The following is a 9,384-nucleotide window of genomic DNA, read 5'->3' on the forward strand; positions in this document are numbered from 1 at the left end:
ATGGGGATTGCGTTTATCTCGCGGTCTTTATCGCCATCTAGCGGTTAAAATGAAACAATACCGTCTTGGTACTTCCAAACCCTCCAGCTTTTGTCAACGTCCGCCTTATTAAATTTTAAGATTATTACCAATATTAACGCGGTACTAACTAAAGGCAAGGTATAAGGGGAAATATCTAGCAAGGTGCAAAAACAGGCACTATTAACTAAAAACTGTTTAATGAGTGATGAGCTTGTTATAATACATTTTGCTTTAATATTTAGGTCACTATATCTGGACAACACGGTTAAAGTATCCATTCAGATGTGCATGCTAAGTTTGGCACACAGGGGCTCAGCATTTAGAATTGCTAGCCAAGCATAGACTAGATAGCCAAAGACAACTGGAGGATTGTATAGTCCGCTTAAACACAGTACAGTATTTCTGTCCTCTGTCAGTATAAAATCTTCTTTCTTTGTTGGGAGAATGAGAACCGGCATGTAAGCATTATGATATTTCTGTATTTTGTGGAGGAGTTCAGTCCCTACCTGCCCTTTTTTGAAGACAGAGAAGACCAGCACGTGAAGCAGACAGTATTAAAAGGCTTGGACAACAGCCAAACCCTTCGAAGCTGTGTCAGACCTTCGTCTGAAAACCCTCTCAGCGTGGTGACGAAAAAATGGCAGGCTGTGTAGATCCAGATTCCCATCTGGATAAAAGTCTGTCATATGCTTCCCGTCTGTAACCATGTCAACCGTCAGTAAATGTAAGCTAAAGTATATTTTTCTCATGTGATTTTTATACCGCCGTAATCACGATGGGAGGGATATCGCCTTTTCTGTGATATTACTATATTGTTTAGTTACTTAATGTGCAGCAATTTCAAAAGAACACATTTCCGGAGAGCTAATGCCTCTTAAGGAAACAGGGCTGTGGTATAGCAGAGAATATAGTCGAAGGATTTGAAAGGACAGAGAACCTAGGGATTACACAACTGCCTGAATCAGAAGATGCAGATGGAAGTATAAAGACAAAAAATCTAAATGATCTTAAAAAAACAAATAAATATCAAGTAGAAGAGTAGCGTCCTTATATACAATGTCATGATGTAAGTTTCTAAAAACGAGTGTAGTGATAAGGTCAGAAAAAACAACTCAGTTTAGACTGGAGGTTAAAAAACAAAATCTACAGGGGCTCCAAGGCCAAAAGCCCACCTAGCACTCCACTGAGAATTCTACCTAACATAAATGTTCTTAATTCATTCCTCTTTGTTTTCAGGATTAGATGAAGTCGGTCTTGTGGACAGCTGGGGCACCCGCCTTTATTCTTTCATTACAGGCGGCTGCATGTTTCCAATGAAGACATACAGACATGGACATACAACCATTTGAAAAGCATCATGCGTGGTCTGATGGATACATCTACTTATATCAACAGCCTTAACAGTGATAGCAGTACTTGTGGACTTTACACTGACCTGTGGTGCAGTCCACCATGAGGCCAAACCTGGCTTGGCTCAGAGTAGCTTCACCATCTCCATTTGTAGTAGACATCAGGACTTAAGGGACTTTGAAAATTCAACTTGATGTTATTTTGGAAGAATTAAGTTGATAGGACTAGTGAGCTTTGTTAGGCTGAATGGCCTGAATGGTCTGTTCTCATTAGAACAATCTAGACGAGAACAGTCCTATTCACTTAATTCTTCTAAAATAACATCAAGTCAAGTTTTGAAAGTCCCTAAAGTCCTACTGTCTACCACACTACTTGATCAGAACTAGAGGTTCTCTGTGTGAAGAAAATTTTTCTAATGTTTGTGTGAAATTTCCCCTTAAGTTTCCAACTGTGCCCCCATGTTCTTGATGAACTCATTTTAAAGTCACAGTCTTGATCCACTGGACTTATTCCCTTCATAATTTTAAACACTTCAGTCACGTCTCCTCTTAATCTTCTTTAGCTTAAACTTTATAGGCTCAGTTCTTTTAATCCTTCCTCATAACTCATCCCCTGTAGCCCTGGAATCGACCTAGTTGCTCTTCTGTGGACCTTTTCTGGTGCTGCTTGTAGCCTGGAGACCAAAACTGCACACAGCACTCCAGATGAGACCTCACCAGTGTGTTATAAAGGTTGAGCTGAACCTCCTGTGACTTGTACTCCTCACATCAAGGCGCTATATAACCTGACATTCTGTTAGCCTTCTTAATGACTTCTCAACACTGTCTGGTAGTCAATAGCTTAGAGTCCACTATGACTCCTAAATCCTTCTCATAAGGTGTACTCTCGATTTTCCGACCTCCCACTGTGTATTCAAACCTAACATTTTTACTTCCTATGTGTAATACTTTACATTTACTGACATTAAATTTCATCTGCCACAAATCTGCCCAAGCCAGTATGCTATCCAAGTCCTTCTGTAATGATATATAACGGATTCCAAATTATCTGCTAATCCACCTATCTTGGTATCATCTGCAAACCAGCTTGTTACTTATATTCGTATCTAAATCATTTATATTTATTAAAAACATCAGCGGCAACAGCACTGACCCCTGTGAACACCACTCTTAACATCGGCCAGTTCTGATGAGGTTCCTCGCACCATCACCCTCTGCTTCCTGTGTCTGCACCTGTCTAAAGACATCACCCTGTACTCCCAATTCTTTTAGTTTGATGCCCAACCTCTCACGTGGCACCTTATCAAATGCTTTCTGAAAGTCCAGATAAATATCATAAAGATCTAGATAGATGTAGATTGTTGTCATTTTCCTATCATCTCCTCAACTGGTTTTCAAGGTGAGTCTGGTGTTTAGTCCTCTCAACAAATTTCCCCTGAACTTTGTGTTCTTGTGCCACTCACTGAGCTGTGTGCGCAGTTCAATGTTTAGCTTAAGTGTGGTTGCTGAAGTGTTCTCTGGAAATCCAAGTTACCTCCTTAGACCCTGTTATGACTGGAAGTCCCAAAGCACTTCCAAAAATACCTACTAGAGGAGGAAATCCCATTAAAAACCCCAGCTCAATACAAAAGGGCCACACAGAAATACTCACACAAAAATAGAGCAAAATGGTCAGGAATCCAGACAAAAATCACAACAGTAAAGTAGAACACAAGAAAACTCGCCAACTCTCTAGCACATTCAAAATGAACTGCCAAGAAGTGTGAAAGATCCTCCTGATTTAAAGCATGAAGGGCAATTCCTGGACCACCCACAATACACATGGAACATAACACAGACATAGAAAAGAAAGCGGACAGTAAACAAAAGTAACATTAAGTTACCTCAGCGACTCAGAATTGAACAAAACAGCATAAAACAAGACTGTGTACGCCACCCTGGCTGAGAAATAACAGAGCGAGTCCTAAGCCTCTCCCAGTAGGCCTGTAGGACACCTACGTTGAGGCCTCTCCCATTATCTCACAAAAAATATAAAATAGCTTGTCAATCTATGGTTTGTGCTCTGAACGAAGTCACTGCAGATGGACTCGGCTATTGCCCTCAGAACCTCGTCATTGATCCACCAATATCGCTCTTCCTTTTCTCCCAGGGCCTTTGGACAGTAGAGGAGGATGTGTTTCAGTGCACCACTCCACTGGCATGCTGGTGATTCAGCCTTACCCTAGCAAAGAAAAAAAGAGGTTAGATGGACTGGAGGACATATCACAACCTGACTCGATTAAGAACTTAATCTGATTGGTTTCATCCCACCACAAATATTCTCATCTTTTACCGTATGCCTTTCTGCCACATTCCTCTACCTTTCTCCTCCTCTCCTACTTGCTCTCCATCCTTCACTAACTTGTGTCTCTCCTTGCCTTGGGTTTTGTCATACTAAGGTGTTGAGATGCTACCCAAGGCTTCTCTGCCAGATGCCACTTCTCCCACCAAAGCTTTGCACCGTAGTCATGCCTCTGCCTGCCCTCCACTTTCTTCCAGTTCTTACTGCGATACCCTCTTGAGAAATCTTAGGGTCTGTTGAGTCCCTGTATGTAACATTATTAATAATAAATAATAATTCATTACATTTATATAGCGCTTTTCTCAGTACTCAAAGCACTATCCACACAGGGAGGAACCGAGAAGCAAACCCACAATCTTCTTACTGCAAAGCAGCAGCACTACCACTGCTCCAACTGTGAGGACATTAAGACTACAAAGTCCTTATTAAGTCAAAAAGTCAAAACAAAGGAGGTTTGATGATTCCTTCTGAGGGTACAGTCAAGGTGGTCAAAGTAGCTGAGCGTGTTATCCGACAGTCGATATTAGGGCAAGCTGTCAGTGTATCTTTGATCAATCTGTTTGTTCGGGCTGAGATTGGTTCAAATGATGTGTTTCTTCTCAAGGAGCACATTGAGGAAACACAGTTTGAAATTGACAACCATCATTTTATATTCACATTTTTAGTTGTGTCTGTCTTCTACAAACTAAGACTGCACCATATTGCCAGACTGAATACCCTGAAATTACAGAGTGGCAACACACGGAAAAAGAAATGTAAGATAGTTCTGTTTGAAGGATTTTAGATCCTATCCTGTATATTTAAGTAACCACATTGTGTGTGTGCGTGCATGTGTGTAAGAGAGAGAGACTGAGAGAGGAATGAGTGAAATGTTTTCAGAAATTATTAAGCCAAATTGTATACAATAAAATTGTTTATTTTTGTCATTGACTTGAGTGTATCGTCTCACTGTGCAGTCTTACTACTTTGACTTTCAGACATTGGTCAAGTTTACGTCTCAATAATAATAATAATAATACATTTTATTTAATAGGCGCCTTTCTTAGCACTCAAGGTCACCTTACAATAAAATTAAACAACATTAGTAAAATTAAAACAGGAGAATGATAAATCAAAGAGCAATAATTAGCAAACAAACAAAGATAACTGGCAGTAACAGTGCAAAATTCACAATTGGTATGCCAGTTTGAAAACATAAGTTTTGAGGGCAGTTTTAAAATGTGTTATTAAATCGAACTGACGTATATGAGAGGGAAGAGCATTCCCGAGTTGAGGAGCACAATGAGAGACGCTCGAGCTCCCATAGCACTGAGTCTGACGTGTGGTACAGAAAGTCGAGCTGCAGATGAGGATCTGAGTAAACGAGAGGAGTGTCAGTCTGTAGGAGATGAGTGAGGTAGGGGGGAGCTTTAAATGTTAAGATATTATTTTGTATTTTGTATTGTATTCTGTAGTTAATGGGGAGCCAGTGAAGTTGAGAGAGAATAGGTGTAATAAGTTCAGTGGATTTAGAACAGCAGGTTATTATCCTGGCAGCAGAATTTTGGAGAAGTTGTAAGTGATGGATACGTTTTTGTGGGATGCCAGATAGAATAGCATTACAGTAATCTATACGTGAGGTGACTCGGGCATTAACCAATACTTCAGTACTGTGTTGCATAAGAACAGGACGAAGTTTAGAAATGTTTCGGAGATGGAAGAAGGCAGTCCGAGAAATGTTACTTATATGGGAGGAATTATTTAATAATGATTATTATTAATTATTATTATTATTTTATTTAATAATTGCCATTATTAGTGTATAAATGGATATAAATAATGACATTTAAACGATTCGCCAAAATCTGTTGAATGTAAATGATACTGTTTTAAACGTTATTGTTTTTTCATCAGAAAACCCGGATTCCACTGTATTAGTTTTAATGGCACTTTTGCCACTCGCAATGTGCCAGATGCACTGACGTATCGTGTCGACTGGGCAGCACAGTGAATACGGCGTCTATCTATATATGTCTATGCAGAGGCGGCCTTTGGGGGTGGCGACTAGGGCAATCGCCCCAGGCCCTGCACCTGAGGGGGGCCCCGCGATAGAAGATTCTTTTGTCACCGTCAGCTCATCATACAAATATGCGAGCGCGGAAAGAAGCTTTTCAAAGTTGAAAGTCACAAAAATTAAATACGATCAACAATGTCGCAAAACAGACTGTGCAGTTTAGCTATTTTGTCAGTCGAAAAGGAACTTGCCTGAACATTGGACTACGAGGATCTTATCAACGATTTTGCTCAGCGAAAAGCCAGAAAAGTGGACTTCCGTCTGTGACTGTCAAAGCAGCTGTTTGGTAAGTGTTCGTTTTATTACAAGTGTTCTAGTTCTCCGTAATTCAATAAATTTGCCGACTCCAGCGGGTCCGGCAGAAAAAACTGTTATCTAGTTTGTTAATTTTGCGTGCAAAATGTTTCTGAATCATTAATTAAGTTGGTTAAAGGCCACTAAACCAATATAAGAACAATTACAATACGTAATGTAATCAAACGGCCAATGGTACCTACATAAGGCACCATGTTTTTTAACAATAATAAGGTGTACAGCATTAGAGGCGGACAAGCCCGTGAGCGTGGTGGTACGGTATATAACCTACACTTAAAGCTCTCGGCCCCGCATATGACACTCGCCCAAGGCTCCGCGTACTCCTGAGGCCACCTCTGGTCTATGGTGAAACCGTGAAACGTAGTTGATTTTGAGGTTTGATTGACATTTTTGCTCAGTCGGGGGGACAAGGGAGACTGAATTGGATGGAACACATACTGTTTATACTCAGTCTCTGCTGTTGCTGGTCCTGGTAGAAGTGCAACAATTATAACTGTGCAGTGCATCTGATTTTAAACTGCCGTGCACGCGCATATCGGAGGACAAAGCTCGTTAACTGTGTTTCACTGTTTAGCAGTGCATGCAACAACAACAACATTTATTTATATAGCACATTTTCATACAAAAAGTAGCTCAAAGTGCTTTACATAATAAAGAATAGAAAAATAAAAGACACAATAAGAAAACAAAATAAATCAACATTAATTAACATCGAATAAGAGTAAGGTCCAATGGCCAGGGGGGACAGAAAAAAAAAACTCCAGACGGCTGGAGAAAAAATAAAATCTGTAGGGATTCCAGACCATGAGACCGCCCAGTCCCCTCTGGGCAATCTACCTAACATAAATGAAACAGCCCTCTTTGGATTTAGGGTTCTCACGGAAGGACATGATGATGACGGTCACGTAGACTTCTGCCTTTTAATCCGTCCATCATTGTTGGAGCATCATGAAGCTTTGAGCAGGTGGTGGTGGCGCAGGCCACCACCACAAAGAAACCGGAAAAAGAAACAGAAAAGAGAGTAGGGGTCAGTACCGATTTTAGAGTCACCATGAATAGTTATTATGAGGAAATTGAACATATAGAGTATCAGGATTAAGTTAAATTAAGATTAAAATGAAGTTATAAAAAGGCCATGTTAAAGTAATGTGTTTTCAGCAGTGTTTTAAAGTGCTCCACTGTATCAGCCTGGCGAATTCCTATTGGCAGGCTATTCCAGATTTTAGGTGCATAGCAGCAGAAGGCCACCTCACCACTTCTTTTAAGTTTTGTTCTTGGAATTCTAAGGAGACACTCATTTGAGAATCTGAGGTTACGATTTGGAATATAAGGTGTCAGACATTCCGATATATAAGATGGGGCGAGATTATTTAAGGCTTTATAAACCATAAGCAGAATTTTAAAGTCAATCCTGAATGACACAGGTAACCAGTGTAGTGACATTAAAACTGGAGAAATGTGTTCGGATTTTCTTTTCCTAGTTAGGATTCTAGCAGCTGCATTCTGCACTCGTTGTAAACGATTTATGTCTTTTTTGGGTAGTCCTGAGAGGAGTGCGTTACAGTAATCTAGTCGACTGAAAACAAACACGTGAACTAATTTCTCAGCGTCTTTCAGTGATATAAGCGGTCTAACTTCTGCTATGTTTAAGTGAAAAAATGCTGTCCTAGTGATCTGATTAATATGCGATTTAAAATTCAGATTACAGTCAACAATCACCCCTAAGCTTTTTACCTCCGTCTTGACTTTTAATTCTAATGTATCTAGTTTATTTCTAATAGCCTCATTGTATCCATTATTGCCAATCACTAAGATTTCAGTTTTCTCTTTATTTAACTTGAGAAAGTTACTATTCATCCATTTTGAGATACAAGTAAGACATTGTGTTAGTGAATCAAGAGAATCGGGGTCATCAGGTGCTATTGATAAGTACAGCTGTGTGTCATCAGCATAGCTGTGGTAGCTCACGTTGTGCCCTGAGATAATCTGACCTAACGGAAGCATGTAGATTGAGAAGAGCAGCGGACCCAGGATAGAGCCTTGTGGAACACCATATCGGATATCATGTGTCTTCGAGTTGTAATTCCCACAACTAACAAAAAATTTTCTCCCTGTCAGGTAGGATTCAAATAATTTTAAGACACTGCCAGAGAGGCCCACCCATTGACTAAGGCGATTTCTAAGAATGTTGTGATCAATGGTGTCAAATGCAGCACTCAGATCTAAGAGGATGAGAACAGATAAATGGCCTCTGTCTGCATTTACCCGCAAGTCATTTACTACTTTAACGAGTGCAGTTTCTGTGCTGTGATTTGTTCTAAAACCCGACTGAAATTTATCAAGAATAGCATGTTTATTGAGGTGGTCATTGAACTGCATAATGACTGCCTTCTCCAGCAGTTTACTTAAGGCAGGTTAGAGATGGGTCTAAAATTTTCAAGAGCCGAGGGGTCAAGATTATGTTTCTTAAGAAGGGGTTTAACTACAGCAGTCTTAAGACAGTCTGGGAAGACCCCAGTATCTAGTGACGAATTTACTATGTGAAGAACATTATCAATTAGCACGCCTGATACTTCACAGGGCTCTCCAATTCCCTCGATTGTTCATCGTATGTCATTTCCTCGCAGCACTTGATGCTTCACGGGATACCTCAACCCCCCAGATCGTCAAATAAGTGTAATTTACAAAATTATTGAGATTTATAAAAGTAAATTGCTCAATTTACATTTTAATTTTATGCACTGAGTTAAAAGCGTTATTATTATTTTTTAGTTCAATTTGTTCATTTCCAGTACTAGATGTGGTTAAAAATTTAGAAATGTGACTTCATCTTCAAATGTGATATTACTTTTCTAGGGGATATGGACATAAATCAAACATAGCATAGTAAAGGTTAGTGACTACTGCCATTGATGAAGTAAAAGTGCCCCAAAGCTGATGTGTGTTAGTGCTTAGGATGAAGCACAACTGTAGGAACAGTCCATCACCATGTGCTATATTTACAACACAAATATAAATCAAATTTCAATTATGATACATCCGCCTATGGTGAACTGTAATTTTACACTTCATTATTTACTGGAAAGATATTGTTAACAACCCACGTTTCATTCCCATGGAGACCCGAGAAAAACAAACTGCTGAGGTGTAGGTAGCCTATCAGAAGCGGTGAGTGGTGAGAAGCAGATCTTGGGAAGGCAGGGGTCGTTTAACTAAATGCTAGGAGGATGGCGTGGTGACATAGAGGATGGATCCCGCTTCTACACAGGTTTTGCATGCTCTCCCCGTGTGTACCTTGGTCCCCA

The sequence above is a fragment of the Polypterus senegalus genome, chromosome 8 (assembly GCF_016835505.1).
Source record: "Polypterus senegalus isolate Bchr_013 chromosome 8, ASM1683550v1, whole genome shotgun sequence".
In the NCBI taxonomy this organism is placed as follows: domain Eukaryota; kingdom Metazoa; phylum Chordata; class Cladistia; order Polypteriformes; family Polypteridae; genus Polypterus; species Polypterus senegalus.